Source organism: Mustela lutreola, chromosome 12 (genome assembly GCF_030435805.1).
Source record: "Mustela lutreola isolate mMusLut2 chromosome 12, mMusLut2.pri, whole genome shotgun sequence".
NCBI classification, from domain to species: Eukaryota; Metazoa; Chordata; class Mammalia; order Carnivora; family Mustelidae; genus Mustela; species Mustela lutreola.
Window position 1 is genome coordinate 94,236,564 of NC_081301.1, and position 21,991 is coordinate 94,258,554.

Below are 21,991 nucleotides of genomic sequence, written 5' to 3' on the forward strand. Positions count from 1 at the left end.
TCTTCAATGCATATAGTGTATATTGGGTAAGATGAAAAATAGGTTTTATGGTGAGTTACAGTCAAAAAGGTATAAAAATCACCGTTACAAAAGCATGCCCAGGCACCTAACAAAAAGAAAAGGTGCAGGTATAGACAGAGTTGAACCAAAGTAAAACAAATATCAAAATACAGCTGTAATGAGCAAAGGATCTAAAAGCTCATCATTTTTATCTTTATAAAACATAATGATTCACCAGTACAAAGGTATCATTCTACCACTGCTTTCTTTTCACTGTGCATTCGACTCAATGAATATCACTAATCACTTGTGCTCTATAAACATCAAAAATCAACCAACTAACAGAATTAGGATCAAAACAACCCACAGTGGTAGTGATTCCTCATTGCAGAAGGTAGAGGACCTTCCCTGAAAGAGAATCTCCTTCTTACAATGCTAAGGGGGGACTGAGTTTTTCAAAATGTGTTCTTAATATGAGTTAACCATCAGATCCAATGAAGAGGAATTTGAAATGGAAAAATGAACACATTCCTTATGATGTCACCACTGAATTAATTACCTGAATTGCAAAGAGGGAACTCCACGCGGCCATGGTTTGAGACACAAAGGCCTCTTCAGAAATATAAAAGAGTAACTGGCTTTTCTTTCAAAAACAAGACAACCTCCAGCCTCATATGAGGAGATACATATGTAGCAAAATACGGCAAATGCCAAGTGCATTCTTTGTCATTTTTCATTTACAGATGACTACGTGGTCCGTATGAATAACTATTTACAGAGGTAAAGATCACAACCCTTTCAAACAGGTAATAAATAACTACTTAGAGGAGATTCTAGAAATAAAATTGACTTCATCACTCATTAAACCAAATATTCAAGCATATTAATGTGTCCCGCATCACATGTATAACTGAGTGATTATTTCCTTCAGTGTAGTTATTACTTAAAAGTGACCAATAAAACTATTTTTAGGGTTAATAGACAAAAGTTTTACACAAGTTAAATTATGTTCACTGACATCACTGCAGAAGTATGAACATTCACAACAATGACTAGGCTTTAAGCAACATGACAACATATTTATAGGAAGAAAGAAAGGAAGGAAAGAAAAGAAAAGAAAGAAAGAAAGAAAATGAACAAGAAAGAAAGAGAGAGAGAAAGAGAAGAGAAGAGAGAAAGAAGGAAAAGATAGGAAAGAAAGGAAGAAAGGGGAAAAAAGGAAACATCAACATGAATGACTCAGTCAAGTTACAGAAAGAAGTGGAATCCACTGGTCATGCTGGAAAGGTTGGGAAAACATTAATCCATTTCTTCACACACAAGAATAACAAGAATTCATACATAGCCCTGGCATCTGATTAGTTTTCTGCGTACAGTATTCAGCAGGCCTAGAAATGAAACTTCGGGAATAACTGATATTTAGAAAATCTGATCTTGAAGAAGAAAAAGAAAGGAAAAAAGTCTGATCTCTTTACCAAGGCCCCCGGGACAGGGTCCGGTCTGGCGCTGTAACCCTATCTCCCCATCTGCAGTGCAGCAAGGCCTGCTGCACCTGAAGGAATGTGCAGTTGTTCCCATGCTTGGCCTTGAGGAGATCACATCAGACGAGAATGGCCCCATCAGCTTTCTTCAAGTCTGCTCTCAACCACTTACAGCTCCCATGATTCCAGTTTTAGAGACAAATCCCCTGATTTTGTTCCCATAGTGGAACTTAACTGGATCCTTGTTTCTGCTCATCCTATAATATTGTCTTAGAGTCTACATGGGTGGTCTTTCCCCTTCTTCCTTGTTTTGTCCCCCTTTTCCCCAAATCCAAATCCTACTTACCCTCCAGGTCCACTCCAGATACCCACTTTAGGCCTTCCCTGATCCTCTCTTAATATCTGTATCTATTTGCAAAATGGTTAGAATCACACTATTATACATAGTTCATGGGATTATAAAATATTAAATGAGATCAAGTATGTTACTTGCTTAACATAGCACTTGGCACATAGAAGGACCCAATAAATGTTAACTATTTTATTCAAAATCCCTCTCTTACAGCATTCATAACTTTCTACATTGTCTTATAGTTCTGTCTGTGTTTTACCTCCCTGCCTAAATTGTAATGACAACACGATTAGGGGCCCTAATTTACCTTTGAACTGTCACCGGTCCTTATATGTACATAGAGGAATTTATATTATAAGTATATACTTACATTTTCATACTACATGTATGGATTTTTATATTATATTTATATATTATGTGCACTTATTATACTTATACTGTACTACTCATTTATACTGAAAAAATGTGGGATCGATAAAATATATAATTATGTATTTATAACCTATATTTATCATTTATTGCCCAAATAAGCCCAGTACAATAAGGTGTAACTGTATGATCACAAATCCCCCACTCTGTGTCCTGCGGAGCCAGTTAAATCATGTTCCGCAGTTCATTCCTTTCTCTGACAGGAGAAAGTAGCACAGACACTACAGCATTCTTCTAAGCCTTCTGGCCTTTATCGTGATATACTCATGAACCATGAAAAATCGTAGGTCAAAGCTGGAAAACAAACACAGTCACTTCAGTATGGAGACCAGGCACTTCTTTTGGTTGGGGATTGGTGGCCCTAGCACAGGGGCTGTCAAATGCACTTGGAATAGTCATGGAGGAAGGAGCCCCTTGGTATTCTCCTTGCTCATCCCACACTGGCTTCATGCTGGACATTTTACTCTTGTCTGCTATGCCCCTATCAGACCATCATTAGCAGAGAAAGTATAGCTTGTTTTGTCAGTGTTCTCTTTCATTCTATCGTATTAAGTAATGCCTGATGAACCAACTTCTGCAAGCTAAACTATTCCCACCATGTTTAAAGGGAAATCCAAATTATTTGACCTATTAGAAGGTTGTTACATCAGCGAAAGAAGCCAGACGCAAGATTATATATTGAATTATTCCACTCACATTAGGTATTTTTTTAAAACAGGCTAAACTAATATATCTGTTAGAAGTCAAGGCAGTGTTTATTGTGGGGGTGGGGGGAACATAGTGAGTGGGAGGGTATATGTGAGAGGTATGTGGAGTGTTGGTAATGTTCTATTTCTTGATCTGGATGCCAGTTAATCAGTTGCATTTACCTTGTGAAAATTCATAAAACTTGAGATATGTGTACTTTTCTGTATGGATATTTTATTTCGGCTCAATAAAAAAATTGGGTTTTGTGTTAAGTCTGCCTGAAGTAAATGGAAAACTTGGAACATGGGCATCTTCTTATCAAACTACATGTTAGAGTCATTTCAAGATTTTCTCACATGTCTCATCCTCCAGGAATGAGTAAGGCAGTACAATTTCCTGTGCTCCATTTATTTATTTTTTAATTTTATTTTCAATCTTAATTAAGTCTATGAAGCAACCAAACTTAGTGGAAAGTCCTGTATTTCCACCTTCTTTATAATATCCTCTACAGAAAATAATTATAAAAAACATAGAAAATTACTTCTCCAGGGAAGAGAATGTGCACAGGATGCCACTTCCTGAATTATCACCTTCAAGAAGTACTTCATCTCTATTCGAGAAGAATTACAAATTAACATTTCAAATCCAGAGATCAATACCTACAATATGAGAGGGACAAAAGTAAAAAGAATGTCCTCAGGCTTAATTTAGTAGCAAGAAAGAACACGCCGAGAAAAAAAGACTGAGAACACTCAGCTCTCTTTTGAAACAATGGAAGACCACTTTCTGCCATATGAATGAAGACAGGACTGGTACCAAATACTAGTTTGCTATTGTTTCACCTCCCCCATCCTGCCTATTTGCGGCCAAGAGGAATTTCACCCACTCGCTGAACCTCAGGGTCTACCCCACCCCCCAAAATTCGCTTCTCCTATTTGGAATGATTATTACTTCCAAGCAAACCAACAGACCCCAGGTATTCCATCTCTGACAAACTAACTACTATTAAGGAACTTGGGTAGGCTCAGGGATCCGAGAAAAGATATCCTCTCACAGCTGGCCTAAGGTGAACTAGGAAGAGAGGAAGTTACAGCAGCACTTAGACTGAACTACTCATACTCAAGAACTGTTGAGTCCTCTGAGCAACAAAAGAAAAGAATCCAATTACCAATAAGGAAAAGGGTTTTGAAAGGAATTGGAAAAGAAATGTCCCCTACTCTTCGTTTCAAAGGCAGTGGCTGGTCCTGTGGGGCTGCCATAGACAACTAGTGAAAACATCTGAAAATTGGAGCGCACGTACATGTGATCCGCAACCTTCGGCATGTTCCCAGTTGCAACAATAACGTAATACCACACACTCCTGTCTCTACATGGAGGCAAGCTCTCCCCCAGCCCTCCCGTGGGCAGATCCTTTTTCTGCAAAACTTCGCAGGTTTCACCAAGGAAGCAAAATTAGAGGAGGGAGAAGATGAGGAATGAGAGGATTAAAACCAAACAAATCAATTTTATATTAAAAAAAGAAATAGGCTTCCCAGTTTAGTGTAAAAGGGTAGTCTAGTGGAGATGGGGACACAGGGGAAAACGGATGTCTGGCTAACTCCCAAGGCAGAAATCATGACTCATCAAAGCTTTCAGTGGGGACATAAGACTTCACATTTGTCTTGAGTTCACCTTCACGCCAAGAAATGCTCTCTGCACTGGAAACTGGGAAACTTGAGTGTGTGCCCGGCATCTGTGACAACTGGCTATGAAGGCTTGGACGGAGCCCTAAAAGTCTCTGGGTTCTGGGTCTCCTCGTCCATAGGTGATCTCCAAGGTCCCTGCTAGCTTGAACAGCCTAAACTTGGTATTCCCAGCTCCCATAGCCTAAAGGGAACTGATCCGCTGGGGGGAGCTACAGGATGTCCCTCTCCTCGGAAACTGCAGCACTCCACCCCCCCTCCCGGCCCAAACTCTGGGGAGATACTGATGTTCTGGAAGTAGGTGGGGAGAGGGTGCAAAGCCCATTTCTCCCTTAAAAGGGGGTGGCAGTTGCAAGAGTCCAGTCCCAACAGACGCTACTCCCTGCCATTCCGGAAGTACCCTCCACGCGCAGCCCCTGCCCCCGGGTTTAGATGCTCCCGAGAGGAGGGCCTCCAGAACCCCGCGCAGCCTAGCCGACTACAGAGCAGAAGGGCAGGGGGCTCTCCAGGCCGGGGGAGGGCTTGAGAGATCTGGAGAGGTGCTGGGGACTCGCCGGGCGGAGAGACACGCTGGGGCAGGGCAGGAGAAGGGCAGCCCTTATCAGCTCCCGACCCCCGACACCCCCTCCGCCCGCGTTGGGCCCGCAGAGGTCCCGGCCGGGGATATTAAGCTCCACCGCACCGAGCGAGGGGCGGGTCTGAGGGCGGAGGCGAAAGGGCCGGGCTGGGGCGCTCTGCTGCGACCCTGTCACTCGCCGGCCGCCTCTGACCCTAACCCTCCGCCCGGTCCGCGAGCTAGCGCAGCAAAACAAAACAAACTCGTGCCGGTTTCCTGTTGTGCAACCCAGTCCTGAGTAAGTCGGGCCGAAAGGGCGCCGCCGCTAGCCCACGGCTGGAAAACCCAAGCGGCGGGGACCAGCGCACTGCCCTGCCCGGCCCGAGCTGGGGTTCGGGGGTCGCCGCGGCTCGGAGCTCGCATCAAGCTCGTGTCTAAGCCCTCGGGTCTCCTTTTGCTTCTTGCCTCCCAAACACCCCCCAACAAGTCGAGGGCGCGACCCAGGAAGCCAGAAACCACCTTTCCCAAAGCTTCTCCCTCCAGGTACCTAATTGAATCAACCATAGGATGACAAATCCATCGGGGCCAAGTTTTCCAGACACTTGGGTAACTTCCTCGTCCCCGAGGTGACTTGTCAGCTCCAGTGAGTAACTTGGAAGTGTCGCTTGGGGCAAGGTGTGTGTCTAGGCGAGCCGGCTGCTCACTCACGCTTTCCGGAGAGCGGCCCGGACTGACTTCAAAATACACACGGGGTCATTTACAGCGACTGCAGCCGCGAGCAGGACAGAGCACCCGAGACTGAGACATTTTCCAAACAGTGCTGACATTTTGTCGGGCCCCATAAAATGTAAACGCGAAGTGACGAACCCAGTGGGGAGTGTGAGCGTCTGGGGATGTCTGCGCACTCCGCGGCGTGGGAGGTTGTAGTTACAGACCTGGCGGCTGCGGGTCACAGAACCTCTCCCAGCGACAAGCCGGCGGACCCCCAACCCAAGGACCGTCCGGAGCAATGGGGACATTGTCTTTGGTGAGGTGGTAGGCATGAAAAACACCCTTAGCGGAGCTCCACAAACACGTGGAATTGGAAAACGCAACTACAGCCCCGTGTGCGCGCGGGACCTCACGTCACCCCATCAATTCCCTCTTCTCCCTTCAGTTGGGACTCCCGGGTGGCGTGCGGGACATGCCCCCTGCGTCCTGCAACTTGCCTTGATTGTGTGGCCCTGTAGCCCCTGTTGTTTAAAAGAAAAACCCAAAACAAAAACTCTTCCTAATTAAAGAAACTTGAATCCCTGGTCGACTTCCTTTCCGTCTTCCACACTCAGGGCTCTTAGGCAACTGACAACAACAGGGCTGGGTTCCTAACCCAGGGTTGCTATCTCAACAAACAGCGCTTTTAGAAAATCTGGGGCTGGGGGTACGCTTCGCCTTAAACCCGCGCAAACGCCACTGGCTCGGCGTGGAAAACTAGTTCTGATCCCTAGTTTGTGTCTCGGAGCGTTAACTCCCCCCCTCTTTCAAGCACCGGTTTCTCCCGTCTCTTGCCTGCGAGCAAAGTTCCTATGGTCTCCACTTACCAGGTAACCCGGATTTCCACAACAAAGCCAGGCGTGCGGGTCCCTTCCCCGGCCCGCCGGCGAGTGACAGCGGCGGCCAGCGCTGGCGAGGAGTAACTTGGGGCTCCAGCCCTTCAGAGCGCTGCGCGGGTTCTGCCTCCTTCGGAAATGAAAACTCTCATCCAAGCCGGGGGACGGAGCGCGGAAACCCGGCCCAAGTGCCGTGTGTGTGTGTGTGTGTGTGTGTGTGTGTGTGTGTGCGCGCGCGCGTGTGCGAGGGCAGCGGCGGCAGGGGGAGGAGGAGGCAGAGGGGGGGTGGCTGGACCCTCGGCATCAGCTCATTCTCCCCCCACACATACACGTACACACGCAAATGTTTTTTAAAAAGTTGAGTTTCGACTTTGTGCCTCGCCTGTCCTGCTCATCCTCGCCCTGAGCCGGGATGCGTCTGGGGGCCGGTGCGGGATGCTGGCTAATTGCTTTCCGCGGGTTCCGCTGGGGGAGCGCCGGTGCGAGCCTGGACGGCTGCGGCAGACGGGGGGCGGGGGGGGGCGGGGGGGGCGGTGCGGGGAGGGGCAACACTCTGGGCCCTGGCGCCGGTGCCCTTGCGCGCCGCGCTCTGGGCTGCATGGGCGGCGCAGTGTGGACGCGGCTGCAGAGGGAGGGAGGAGGGAGGGGGAGGGAGGGGGAGAAAGGGGGGAGGGAGGGCGGGAGGCGGCCCCGAGAGGAGTGTGGATGTGAGATCGGCCGCGAGGGCCGGCCCGTAGCCAGCTGCTTCCTGACTGCGAGCGCCGGAGCGGGAGGGGGAAGAGGGTGGGGGCGGGCTCGCGGGTCACCGGGCTGGCCGGTCCGATGGCCGCGCTCCTGCCTCCCGTCCACGCATTCACACACACACACACTCGTTCCCGTGTGCCAGGGGGGTTAGGAGCTCCAGCCCAGGGGGACGGCAGGGAGACACTCTGCCTTCTTTCTCGGGCCCTATTTGGTAAACCGGCTTTTTTTTTTTTTTTTTCCCACTTGAAAAAGTATCCACATTTCGACAGGATCTGATGTCAAATAGTAAAGAACAAGCGGGGGAAAAAATGCCCAATCGTAAAATTCAGAAAGAAAAACTTTTTAGAAGTGGGAAATGCCAAGAGTCTTTCTGATCTACCGGGTTACAGGAACGTAACTTCGGAAAATGGCTAGGTGAAGCACAGGAGTTGCCTTTGGCATCTCTTCTAAGTACAAGCAGAGAAGAAATGAAAATGTTACCTGAACAGAAACTCTAAAAACAGACTGTTAGGGTCGGAGGCAAACTCCGTGCAGGGACAGCAACCATACAGTGACACGGGGGCGCTTGCTCCGAAGAAGTCAACATCCTCACCTTCGTACCCCACTTCACTGTGACCCCAGCCCTTCTGCTTGGGTTGCTCAGAGCCTTCCCGCCGCCGTCCCCGGAAGGCCAGCTCTTAGTGGTTCCCCACACGCACCGCTGCAGATGCACAGACTTCCATCCTGGGAACCGATGCACAGGAAGCACAAATACCCTCTCGTCAGGCCTTTCTATAGGGACCTGTAGACTTCATCTCTCCCAGCGGCTCAGTCAGTTAAGCAACCAACTCTTTTTTTTCTGCTCAGGTCATGATCTCAGGCCAGTGCGATCAAGCCAACCACCTCTCCACACTGGGCCTAGAGTCTACTTAAGATTCTCTCACTCTCTTTCACTCACTCTCTCTTTCCATCTCTTAAAAAAAAAAAAAAAAAAGAATTCTACCAGTCCTTATATTCTATTCTAAGGGCTTTCACTCAAATATAAATTAGCATTCCTGTTAGCAAAAGAGAAGCCCTCAAGTACAAAAATGACCCCCCCCCAAAAAAGTGTTATTAATAATTTTCATTTATCTTACTTCAGAAAGAATATTACTAGAGTGGGAGAGTGGGTCTGTATCCAAAATATTGACATCACAGACAAAAGTCCATTTTCACAATACTTCTTATGTCTTGTTCTGGTCTGCTTTTCAAGACTGCCTTTGGGGAAGACATATTTTCCTCCCTCAAAGACACAAACTCATCAGAATATTAATCATCAGCGTATCTGTCAGCAGAAGTGGAGGGAGGGAAATAAATTTATAAGTGCTTAGGATATGTCATTCTGTCAATTTTCCAGTTTCTTTCTCTGTTCTTCATCTCCTTTTAAATACAAGTATCCAAGCCCAAGACGGCAATAGATGGGTTCAACCACACACAAGAAAAGACTCATAAAATGAAGCATGCAGCAACATCACAAAAACAAAGAAACCAAGTGGTGGAAGTTGCTATGACTATTCCGTTGTGGCTAGTTATTGCAACATGCCTGACATTCACAGAAAAACTCTTCCTCATTAACTCCAGCCTTCAGGAACAGAGCAAGTTGGGAACACTGACTCTCTAATGTGTCTCGGGAAATTCTTTTCATCCAGAATCTTGTGCTGTACCCAAGAATTCCCAGGAACAAGACAAGCCTGAGTGGAAGCTCCAAAACACCAATCTACCATCTCTCAAATATTATTTTAAATACGATGGTTTTCATGCATGAAATGATATCCTAGGGGCTTGAAGAAGCTTCCAGAGCTTCCCACTTGATAGGAAGAGCTTAGCTGGAAGAGAAAAATAGTATGCTACACCCTACTTTAATCAATGGCTCATGGAAATAAAACACTGGGAAAACTATGAGTCATCAACCTGGAGATCCCCAAAATTCTCTTCACTTAGAGGAGCCCTAGGATGGCATTCTTTATTTAGTTGGGATTTGCATGAGCCTCTAACATTCCTAAGACCTTTACCACTAACCAGGTACAGTAACTTCACTTGACTTTTTGTGTGTGTGTCCAGGAATGCAGATCTGCAATGTCCTTACATTCCATGGGCTATAGTAAAAATGCTACATTCCCAATAAAACCCTCGAGTGACTCAGAATGAGATCGGCACCTCTTCTAGACTAAATTGGTCAGTGGGGGTGGGGGAAGGGAGACTAAGAAATGGTGGGAAAGGAAACAGTGTAGTTCAGAAATGACATTCTCCCTTCCCCATAAGCTCTCCATCATGCTTAGGACTCACGCCCTGGCAGCCTTGTAGCCGGAGGTGGGAAGTGCAGTCTCCTTGCTATCTTCCCTCTCTGGAGCTGTCGGCTGTGTGTATCTTAACCGCTGACTCAGGGCAGCTGACTCAGCAGACAGAGCCCTCCTGCCAGCTCAAGTCCAGTTCTCATTCACTGGAGAAATATTCAGTGAGGACCGTCTCTGTCCCAGGACAGGGCAGCGGGTGTGTGTGTGTGTGTGTGTGTGTGTGTGTGTGTGTGTAAAGGAATTAGCACTTGTAGGCACTGCACAAGGGAAGAGGTCACAGAAAGCATTCTGCCCAGGGCTGGGGATGTAGCAAACCCTCAAGAATGCTGGCTCTGCGCATGGCACCTTATCCCAGCAAGCATATGAATAGCGTGGAGGGTCTCCTACATGGAAGCAAGGAAGCTGACGCTCAGTGAAGAGTTAAAGAGAGGGACAGGCAGGGCTAGGTTTGCCAGTCTTGAAGCCCCAAGTCCTTGCCACATTGCTCTTCTACAAAGTAATATCGCGTGTTCTCTGAATGTTCGCAAAGTACACTGCAAGTGTATGAAGGCATCTTGTGATCAGTGTCAGATAAGCACAACGGAGTGTGGAGGAGGTGGGCATCGCTTCCTACTACACACCACATGCAGGGGCTTGGCTGTTTCAGCCGGACTTTAAAGAAGGGACAGAGAACTGCTAAGAGAAGAAGACCACTGCAGGTGGAAGGAGCAGCCACAGAAAGGCACCAAAGCAGAGATTCCGTGTACCGGCTCACACCAAGCAAGAGCACAAAACAGTACCCCCACAGCAACAGCCCCGGAACACAGTGGACTCGGGGAGGGAACATCCTAACTATTGTTTGTGTCCGCCTGAGTGATCTGACAGTAAACCTTTACAAACTTGCCAAAAAAGAACATGATCAGATTCCTACTCCTGTAAAATGTCTATAGAGAAAAACAAGTTTTAACCCCCAAATGCAGGTAAGTTGAACTAACAGCACCAGTGATAGCATGCCTAGCAATCTCTCTCTCACACACACATACACACGTGTGTGCGCCTGTGCACGCACACACACACGGGGGTTGGCAAGAGTCCAGTTATGTAGAAATGCAGTGGAAAAAGTCAGTGTTTGCCAACTTAAAGAGGGGAAATAAATGTGTCAGATGGAAACTTTCCATTTTACCTTCCTAAGTGAATAGTACAGATAGTGGAATGTTATCAGTGCTTGATACCCTAATAAAACATTTAAGTTGATCTTTCAACTAATTTTGCCACAAGTGTGGTCAGCTCAGACTCTCCTGCTTCCACAGCACTGACGCAATTTTTTAAAATTGTTATTTACACCCATAACATTCAGAGCATCATACCTCTTTTCCTTTCTGAGGCTGAAACTATAACTCAAAGTCTAAAATGTATCATTCCTTCGGCAACTGACCAAAATCTGAAATATTTTACTCAATACAATGCCTCTTCATCTTTTTTGTCGGGGGGGGGGGGGGGCATAAAATTTTTCTTCCTATTTTATACAAACCCGATTGGCATGCATCTTGTGTTCTACAAAGTTTGGCAAGGTATTTCTTGACCTACTACTAATGTATATCTACAAAGAGTTTACCAAAATTAAAAAAAAAAAAAAAAGTTCATGGACATCTACAACATTCCACGGGCAGCCAGTCTCTTACTATTTACCACTCAGCATCCATACTGGTCACTTCTATATGGTACATAATATAAAATTAATTACCCCTTCATAACGCTTTCTGTTCCTAACTTGCCTTCTCGAAGTCCCTTCTCATAGGGAGAATGGACGCTTCTTCACAAGCCTTTTGTGGCCTAGCAATACAGCTGGGCACTAGTAAGTAATTAATGCTAAGTGAGTGAATGAATGAATGAGGAAAGGACATTTTTTTTTCTGCTTTGAGGGGTGGGGAAGAGCACGAAGGACTGTCTTTACCCATGGATGTGATCATTCCAATACTCCCAAAGAGTCCAAACACCTGACATTCTCTTTCTGGGCCCCGAGACGCATCGTTGTAAACAGAAGGTTCTTACTTCTTGGGGAAGAGCACTGTCTAAGCACTGTTTATCATCAGGAGGAGAAGCCTCCTCCCTCTCTTCCTCCTCCACGGCCCCAGCGATCTTCCCCCAACTGACACCCCACTCCTCTACTGCCACACCACACTAGGTCATTTGCATCACATCCTGAATTCTACCAACAGGAAAAAATATGTACTACATATTGAGACGAAAAAAGAAGGAAAATATAGAATGAGAGTGCAAGGAGGAAAGTGATTTTTTAAAAAAGTAAGAGGAGGCTGGGGTGCTGGCCGGCTCAGTTGGCTGTGTGTCAGACTCTTGGTTTTGGCTCAGGTCATGATCTCAGGGTTGTGGGATCGAGCCCCGCATCAAGCTCCGTGCTCAGTGGGGCATCTGCTTGTCCCTCTCTCCCCTCCTCTGCCCCTCCCTGCATATGCGTGCTTTCTCTGTTTCTCTCTCTCAAATAGATAAATAAAAACCTTGTTTTTAAAAAAAATAAGTAAAAAATAAAACCAGGAAGCGAGGAAGGGAAGACAACATTAGGACATCATCAAGATAAGTGAGAACAATGAGTAAGTTGTGGATAGAATTAGGCTCTGGAAAAAAAAAAAAAAAGTGACCCAGTGGCTTTTTGGACTCTTCCCCAGTCACCTCAAACTCTAAATAGACCTGTCTGCAAGGGAGTTTGAATGCATCTGGAAATTGTCTACAAATTCTAAGGCCTCATGATGCTGAAATACTCGGGACGTTTCCATAAACACTCCGATCCCCCTTTTGACCATGTAGAGGACGGGGGAGGATGGTTTTATTGTCCATCAGACAAATGACCAACTGCCTCCATAGGAGACATGCCCTGGGCAAAGCATTGATGCCCTTCAGGTTGGAACACTGTTCTAAGTTCATTGCCTGCATTAGTTCCCTTAATTCTCATGACATCCCAATGAGGTGAGATTTAGCACAAGTTCTATTTTACAAATGAAGAAACAGAGGCAGAGAGAAGTAGGTTATATTTGCAGCATTACTCAGCTTGTGGGGGAATGACCAGGATTCCAGGAGAAATGTTCTCCCACATTAACCATTCCTCTACTAGTCTTTCCATGCAGGGAGCCCTGCCTCCCCCAGACACTTGTTTGTCCATTCACTCAGGCAGGATAGTGTGTTAGAAGAAGGTTGGACTCTGGAATCAGAAAACCTAGAAATCCTAACTCTACCACTTCTGGGATACCTTGGGCTGGTTCCTGAACCACTCAGGCCCTCAGTTCTGTTACCTGGGTTATTACAAAGATTAAGTGGAAAGTACAAGACTGGCCAGCACATGTACACCCAGGGGCTTTGTCTACGGATGAAGGACACAGCATAAGAATGACAGGGAGAACTAACCCCTGCCCCCAGCTCCAGGAATGGGTGTGATGTCTCTGAGTGCAATCTCTCTCCCCTGATCAAAGTGAATGGCTCACAAATTCAGACCTAAGGCAATCAGGGCTTCCCCAAGCCAGAGAGATTAGTTCACTGATGGGCATGTGCCCTAATTTAGGTCAATATGATGTGAAGAGAAAGCTCTGGCTACAGGGATTGTCTCAGTGATGGGAATATGATCCAATCTGGGCCAGTGAGATGTAAGAGGAAAGCCCTTAGATAGCTTCAAATATAGCATCTCTTCTCTCTAGGGAGCCATTAGAAAGGTGGCTTTTCCTCTTCTGTATGTTGTGAAGAGACAAAAATGAAGCTGCCTTCTTTTCAGGCTGCCAAGGAAGGTGACACTTTGTGAAAAGCAAGGTGGAGAAGGTAGCAGAAAACAGACCCAGAGCCCTGATGGAACCATACCTGATCTCCATCCAATTTCTGGATTGCTTCATCTTTGGGAGCTAAAAGATCCCTCTTATAGAAGTACCCAAGGTGTTCAGTATATAATGGAGGGTATAAAGAAAAGCAATACTTAATAACTTACAGGAGTTCACACCCAATAATAAATACTTAATTTTTATGTTATCATGTTAGCCTGGTTATTTAAAAAAAAAAAAGTTGTTGTTCATGTTCTTTTTGAGATCCTCCTACCATTTGGTCATATATTAAACAAGAGACATTCTACTTCGGTAATTACACAATGCCCCCTTTCAGACCAGCTGGTCAACCTTTGGGAGTCAGATAGAGTAGCTTATCCATTTGGTTGTCAGACAAGTGCCTCGAAAAGGCAGGCCATTTCAATGTGTTCTCAGTTACTGGTTAACAAATATAGCCTCAGAACTCAGCACCTAATAGGAAGTGTGTGCATTCCCAAATTCCTATTGAAATTGGACTTTATCTCACTCCCAGATAAAACAGAGTCCAGATTTTCCTGGAATGACATTTGGAAGTAAAAAAGTAGAAAAGATCTGCGCAGATATCTCTGAGTCCTACTCATTTCTGCTGCTGTCATTCATCCCACCTGAGAAAGTTTCAGTTCAGCCTGGAATATCGCTGTCCCCATCCCCAGGCACTTCTGTCTTGTCTTTTGCAACCGAATGTTATTTAAAACTCAGCTATAGATACCATTTGGGCTACTGGCATAAGCAGCAGGAGCAGGGTCCTCCGATTCTAGGTCGAACTTGGGGGCCAGCAGTTAGAACGTCTGAGCCTAACAATAAGGATGTTATCTCACCTGGTTGTACAGGTCAGAAACAGTCTCCCTGCCACTGCTTTCATTTTCCTTCCAGTAAGAAGGGGACATTCGGGAGAATGTGTGAGTGGCAGGTTATAAGCCATAAGCTTAAGACACAGCTTAGTGATGGCAATAATAAAAGCTCGCATTTATCAGGGGTTTATTGTGTGCCGGGGCTGAGGCAAAGTACTTGAGATTCTTGATCTCATTCAGTCCTCACAGAGCTCAGTCTACTATGAGGGGGAGGCAGGACGAGACCCCAGCTAAGGCTAGGGCACAGGCCCTCAGCCACACCGCCCCACTGCCCCCACACAGGACTGCTTACTGGAAGACATTCTGATGAGATACGTGCTAACAACAATTACATGTAAACTTCATAAATAAAATACACCGTATAGACGGTATGTGTCGTGACTAGTTACAGGACACTACCAAGTGACACTACACTACCATGTTCCTCTTTCAAAACCTACCTTGAACACTCTTCCGATTCCCCAAACCTTTGCATCTGTTCTCCTGTTATACTGAATGTCCGCTTCTCTACAAGGCTCTATAAGGCTGTTTATTATAGGGAGAGTAATGTCCCCCCAAAAATGCCTATTTCCTCATCCCTAGAATCTGTGAATATGTTAGGTTAAAGGGCTAAATGGAATTAAGGTGGAGATGGAATTAAAGTTGCTAACAAAATGACCTTAAAATGGAAAGACAATTCTGGATTATCCGAGTGGGTCCAATGTAATCCCAGGAGCCCTTCAAAGTGGAAGAGGGAGGCCGAAGAGAAGCTTCAGAGACAGTGACCCGGCAACCACAGAGGGGCCAGAGAGGCGCCACGTTCCTCCTGGCCATGCAGATGGAGGAAGGAGCCTCAAGCCAAGGGATGCAGGCAGCCACTAGAAGCTGGAAAACACAATGAAGCAGTCTTCCCCAACACCCCCAGAAAGGAAGCAGCCCTTCCAACGCTGGACCTCAGCTTAGTGACACCCACGTCAGGCTTCTCTCTTACAGAACTGTGAGATGTGAATTGGGTTCTTTAAGTCACTAAGTGGAGGGCACGCGGCCACAGCAGCTACAGGAAACAAGACACACGTTCCGAGCTCTCCCCTCTCCCCTCTGCTCCAGAGCCAGGTGCCGCGGTGCTATGTCCCCAGGGAAATGGCCCTCGCTAGCATTACACATGATTATGCTATTGGAGAACCGGACCGACACATCCCAGGCCTTCCCTTGATTCCAGATTCCCTCAGGAGCCCCGTGAATGAGCTTCGGGATTCATCCAAAGCCGCAGCTCTGCCTCTGCCCACCTTCTGCCGAGACGAGGGAGGAGGTCCAGTGAAATGACCACGAGGCCATGAACTGGAAGGAAGCGATGGGCAGGAGAAGGAGAAAAGAAGAGAACAGCAGGAGGCAGGAAGAAGATCAAGAGGCTGACGGAGGAAAAGGGAAGAAAAGAAACGGAGGACCATGCGGTCCGAGAAGAGTAGGAAGACCCAGAGCCTGGTGGTGGGAGAGAAGAGGGAAAGACAGAAGACAAGCGGGGGCCTTGCTCTCTGCCCCCACCCCTCCTCCCACCTGCCCGAGCTCCTGCCCTCTCAGGCTCCGGTTCTGGTGACTGGTGCCCCCAGCAGCTCCTCAGGCCGGCTGCCCTTCAGATTACCTGACTGGGCCTCCCCGCTGAGATTCTGATTGAGTGGCCCGGATGAGATCTGGTCGTCGGGACTTTCTCGAACTTCCCAGGGACTGTAATCGGTAGCCGGGGTGAAGAACCATGTCCCACAGGCCTCCCCGCCCTCTTCAGCCCACTGGAATGGACCATGCACTCCCATCAGAGCCCTCATCTGTGTCCTGCACTGGGCACTCATCCTAAAGCCAGAGGCGCGGCATCGAGCTGGCTCTGACTGCTGGGATTCAGTTCCGGCCCCACACTTACTGGCCAAGGAACCCTGGGCAGGGGGGCACTCTCTGTGCCTGTCTCTCCAGCTGCAGAACAGGAACAAGCACCATCACAGACACTCAAGGAGTTAATGTTTGAGAGGCCCTTAGAATGGCGTCTGCCACACCGAGCATACGGAAAGAGCACTCGTTAGATCACGCCAAATCAGCCAGCTTCGTCTCTGCTTGCTGCTGTGTCTTGCCAGGCTCTCTAACCTTTTATGTAAATGACCCCTGCCCCCTCAAAGAACTGGGCTCCCTATGCTATATCCAAAGCCACTGCACTCTGCATAAAAGACACTCAGTAAAGTCAGTTACGTGAACAATAACAAAACAACAACAACAACAAAACAGAAAATAATCTGTTCATTAAAATCAAGAACTGGCTATGAAAGAACAATCATTTAGGGGCGCGTGGGTGGCTCAGTCGGTTGAACATCCAACTCTGATTTCGGCTCAGGTCATCTCAGGGTTGTGAGATCGAGCCCCACATCACGCTCCATGCTCAGCGAGGAGTCTGCTTGAGATTCTCATTCGTTCTCCCTCTGCCCCTCCCCACCCCACTCCTGTGCATGTGTGCGTGCATGTGTGTGTGTGTGTGTTACCACTGGAGCTCCTCCCTGATGAGCAATGCCCTCTGGAGGAAAGCAGCACAGGACACATGAGTCCGCAGGGGAGCAGAAAGGAAACGCGAGGCAGGAGGAGTCCCGAAGTCCCTAGCATTACCGATTCTCTAGCAGGTTCAGAAGGACAGAAAGGAAGACTAAGAAAGAACAGGGGCAGAGGCGCTGGAGAAATACCCAGATGAAGGGCACGAAAGGCCGCAGAAAGCAAACTTTGTTCCTTGTGATTGTGCCTATGGCTGCCCAGCCTAGATTTCTATCTGGACAGCTGATTTGCATACACACGCACATACATTTTAACTCTGAAAGTAGACCTTCCATATGTGTTTTATTTACTCTCGTTTCTTTTTTATCTTTACCAGTTGGCCTATTTTTTTCTTCTTCACATTACATCAGGAGACCTTCATTGCAACCAGCCACTCAGCTTGGGGATGGCGGAATAACGCCGAAAAAGACATTTGAGACGAGATGTAGAACTTCGTATTAGGGCACAATAACATTTACAAGGCACAAATTTGGCGGCCAAAAGATTTTTCTCAAAGGTATGAAAAAATGTCTGTGCTCTATTTTCAAAGAAACCAAATAAGACATGGTCCCTGAATCACTGTCTGAATGCAAACAGCATTTGGCTTTGATCTGAGTTGTTGAAAACTATGACCAATTTATCCCACAGATGCCAAACCATCAGAGAATGTTTTTAAGTCTGGATTTCCATATCGGGATTCAACTACACACTTTTTCTCTTCATTTCACATTACACAGGGCCAACCCGAAATAGTACTTCCAACAATGGATGTAGTTGGGATGATGATTTCATATCTAGGGGCACAAAAGCTCCTAGTAGCAGGGAGTAGAAAACCTCTTTTCCTATAGACACACTCCTGTGTCCTGAGAAAAAAAATACAGAATCATAAGTGAACAGTAAATGGGATTATTGGATGTAAAAATCCTCCTCTGCTATATTAATGATGATTTCATAGGAAGGCTCAGCCAGTTTCTGAGTAAACGGTTGATAATGAAAATCTCCCAAACTCATTTTTCTAGTGTATCTGTCCCAACAGATCTGCCCTGGGCCGGGCCTGCGTCAGCCTTCTTGCTTTCCACCTCGTCCAAGAAGAGTCACTGGTGATATTCTGAATTTTATTTGTAAACTTAAACAAATATAAACTTGTTTTTAACAAGTATATACATATTAACAAATATAAAATTTATAAACTTAAACATGTTCACATGCAGCGGGGGCAGTGAGGGGAACAGATTCAGCCCCAAAGGAAAGTGCAGCAGCCATCTTGCAAACATGTGGAGCATACTAAGACCTTCCTGCAATGAGTCAATAACCACCCTCAGGATCTCAGTGGATTTGGAGGCGGGAGTTGGGGGAAGCGCTATGAGGACTTGATCGGTGCTTAAGTCTCCAAAGTACTCCTCACTCTGCCAACCTTTCTGAAATAAGTAACCTGGGGTGGTGATATTGATGTTCTGCATAACTTCTCTAGGTTCCAGGGTTCCAAATTACCTGAAGGCAGGCCCTTATCTAAAATCACAGTCTGAAGCTAGAGATGAGACTCATTCAGAATTCTGGGTGTATCTATGGCTTTCTATACACACAAGGTTGGGAGGATTTTAGATGGCCCCTAAGGATGGAGTCTTCACAGAAGGGCCACATCTAAAAGCTGGAGGTGTCTTTATAGGAGTTCGGAATCCCAAAGGGTCTGTGGATAGAAGTGTCTACCTGCTATAATCCCGCATCTTTTATTTTAGGTCCTTATTCTGAGAAGTGGTCCCTAAACTCATCAGATTCCCAAAGAGGTCCACACACAACAAAGTTTCCCGGGCTGCAGCCCCCTCATTCCGGAGCTGTCTGTGTCCGCTTCTCCTCCCTCCCATACTAGACTCCTCCAAACCTAACTAGTGCACTCCCACCCGGACCCAGCCCTGCCCTCCCCGGCACCAGGCCTCAAGGACCTGACCCCCCTGCCTCTGGCCTTATCAACCACCTCTGCGCTCTGGGGTCCTCTCCCCGACTTCCTACAATACCATAATTCCCTGTTTGCTTTTGCTTTTCCAAAATCTGCTAGCAATGGCTGGCTGACAGGGAGAAGGGAGCTGGTTAGACCACAGATCACAGGAATTTAGTTCTAGGATGTTTTATTTTTCAGAGTGAGGCTGTTTTAACAATCAGAAAAACAGGTAATATTTTTTTTTCAAGTTCTCTACTGCTGTTCTTCCTCCATATTTCTCCTGGTTGCTTCTCATATTTCTCTTCCTCCTTCTGCCACCTGGATGTGCTGTCCCACGACGCCTTCCATTCCATGCCCACATCCGTGAGGGCCCCACTCTCATTCCGACACCACGCTGCGGAACGTGCAGAAGCTTGGAAGCCGGCTCTCCGAGCTGTGCGTCCTCAGCCCTCGGCGATCCCTCCACCTCGCTGCTACTCAGTTCACTCGTCAATAGGAAGAGCCCACAGTTCTAGGCACTTACTCAGGCCACCAACTCTATCTGTATCAACTCGTTTAATCCCCACAACCGCCCTATGACAGGAGCCATGTTATCCCCATTTAACACATGCACACACTGAGGTACAGAAAGGTTACATTTCTTGCCCAATAAGCAGCTCCTCTACGTATCCTAGTCTTCTGGCTTCAGAGTTGGCCCTGTCAGCACTCTGCTATGTTGCCTCTTAGGGGAAGAAAAAAGAGCCTCTAAAATGAGAGCCCCACACCTGTAGAGCAGTACTCTTCTGCTGATTAGCGATAACAGGGGTGGGGGGAAATGCCTGGCACATTGGTGTCATTATCATCTTCTTCTAAAGATCATTACTCTGACCTTTAACCATAAAAATCCACTAACTGGCCAAACTCGTCTGCCTACAGAAGCCACAGGACCCTCAGCTGGAAGAAGTCAGCAATTCAACTGTCTTCCCCTGCAAGCCACTGTCTCGCTCTCACTTGGTCTTTCTGCTCACGGTCCCCCTCCTCTGCCCGTGTCACCTTCACCATCCTGCTTGCCCCAAGGGCCGGCATCAGGCCATTGTTCAGTCCCTGTCACGACTTAAAGCCCTCAGTTCTCACTGGTCTCCCTGCCTCCACTCTGGCGCTCCACAAATGTGGTGTTCAGACTACTTCAAATATGAATGGCCCTGGACCTGACTCCTTAAACTTGGGCCTCGCACCCTCCCTCTGGCAGTGCCCCTGCCCAACAGCCCATTCTTCACCCGAATGGGCCAGTTACTATAAGCATCCCCAAACTCGCCTTCAGCTTTACTTCTGCCTGTGACGCCTTCTCTGGACCAGGATCCAGCCTTAGGATCAAGTTCCAAAACCAGCTTCTCCTGCAGTCCTATGTGGACCCTCACTCCTTTGCATTTTGTACTGTGTGTGTGTGTGTGTGTGTGTGTGTGTTGGGGGGGATTTGGAGGAGGTGAGGAAGGTGTCTGTGCACACAGTCCTTCCCAACTCTCCCTGACTTATAATGTCTTACACAAGCCTGGAACTCAGTATTTGTTAAAAACATGGATTTATGAATGGGGAAAAGTAAAGCCTGGAAAGGTTCACTGATACAACCCGCAGATCAGTGAGCTGAACGACAGTATTACATAAGAGTTAACATAGTAAGCTAGACGGTCTGAGTTTCAGCCAACTTTCTATCATTTATTAGCTGGTGTGAGCTGGGAAAAGTCACTTACCCACTGTGTGCCTCAATTTTCTTATCAGTAAAATGGGAATAATAGTACTCATCCGGAGAATGGTCACGAGGATTAAGTGAATTAATGCATAGAAAATGTTAGGAATGGTCCCCAGCACATTGTGAGCTCTCAACTGTTAGGGGCTGCTGCTGTTGTTGTAAACGGCAGAGCCAGAACTAGAGCTGAGGACCCCTGACTCCCAGTCCAGTGCTCCTCACACTGGCTTCATCTTCTGGCACCGTGCCCCAACTCTGGCTTCGACGTCCCTGCTCCATGTAGAAGAGACACATGCGCCTGCATATGTGTCCACACCCACACGTACACACACACACACACACACACACACACACCCCACACACACACACACTGAAGTCAACAGGTGGATAAATTCTGTTTTTCCATTTAAGGTAGTCTAGAACTTTGACGAAGCTGCAGTATCTTTAGTCAGAAGGAAAAGGAAGGAACTGGCGGAGGGCGGGAGGGAAGGAGGATCGAAGGGAGTCCTCTGTCCGTCACAGTGCCGGGCAGCCTCTCGCATCTAAGACAGACGTGAGCCATCGGGTCCTTTTAGCTTCTCCAGCTCCAAGATAATCCCACTAGCCGTATCCGAAATGGCATCGTCACAGGAACGTCATACGGAGAAGATCATTGTCTGTGGGTCCAGGCAGCACCGGATTCAGATGTCGCCCTTTCACTACTAGCTCTGGGACAGCAGGCAAACTGCTAACCCTCCATCCCTGAGCCGGTGCTGTTCTCCCTCCATGGGGCTCTCGGGAGCATCCACCAACTGATCCGTGGAAGGCAATCAGCCCCGTGCCTGGCGCCCAGTGCAGGCTGTGAGTACCAGTCCTTTGGGCTACGGAGCACTCCCTTCCTCTCATTCCAGGTTAGGTGAAGCCCTCCTGAGAGTGCACCTTAACGGGAAGCTGAGTTTCGTGTGACTTTGTTTATCAGGATCCAGAGGGCTGGAATTCCCCAGGGATTGAGTGCTGCTAGGATAAAAGTGGGAAGCCCCGAAAAGCCGATCTACCGACACACAGCGTGTCAAGTCCCTCCCTGGCCGCCTTTCCCTCCTCCACGGTCCTTCCATCGTTCCCAATCCCCGGGTACACTCACTCAGGGCAAGTGTCTTCTCTCTCTGATACCACTTCCACCAAAGAGGTCCAAGGCTCTGATCTGGGATCTCACTTGGTTTAGGAAGTGGACTTTCTCATGCCTCCCGTCATGTGTCCCAGCTGCATCTTCCCGGAAGAGGAAGCAAATCCTAGGCA

At 47.4% G+C, this 21,991-nt stretch overlaps 1 protein-coding gene across 3 annotated transcripts in view; it reads right to left on the minus strand.

Annotated features, from left to right (window-relative positions):
- GLIS3 (GLIS family zinc finger 3) overlaps positions 1-7,269 on the minus strand; it is a 438,806-nt gene extending 431,537 nt beyond the window's left edge. The window contains exon 1 of one of the 3 annotated variants that reach the window (XM_059142789.1): positions 6,765-7,269. The gene's annotated coding sequence lies outside the window, so the exon portion shown is untranslated. The remainder of the gene's footprint in view (positions 1-6,764) is intronic. The other 2 variants (XM_059142792.1, XM_059142790.1) reach the window with 2 other exon arrangements.
- Positions 7,270-21,991: the final 14,722 nt, after the last annotated feature.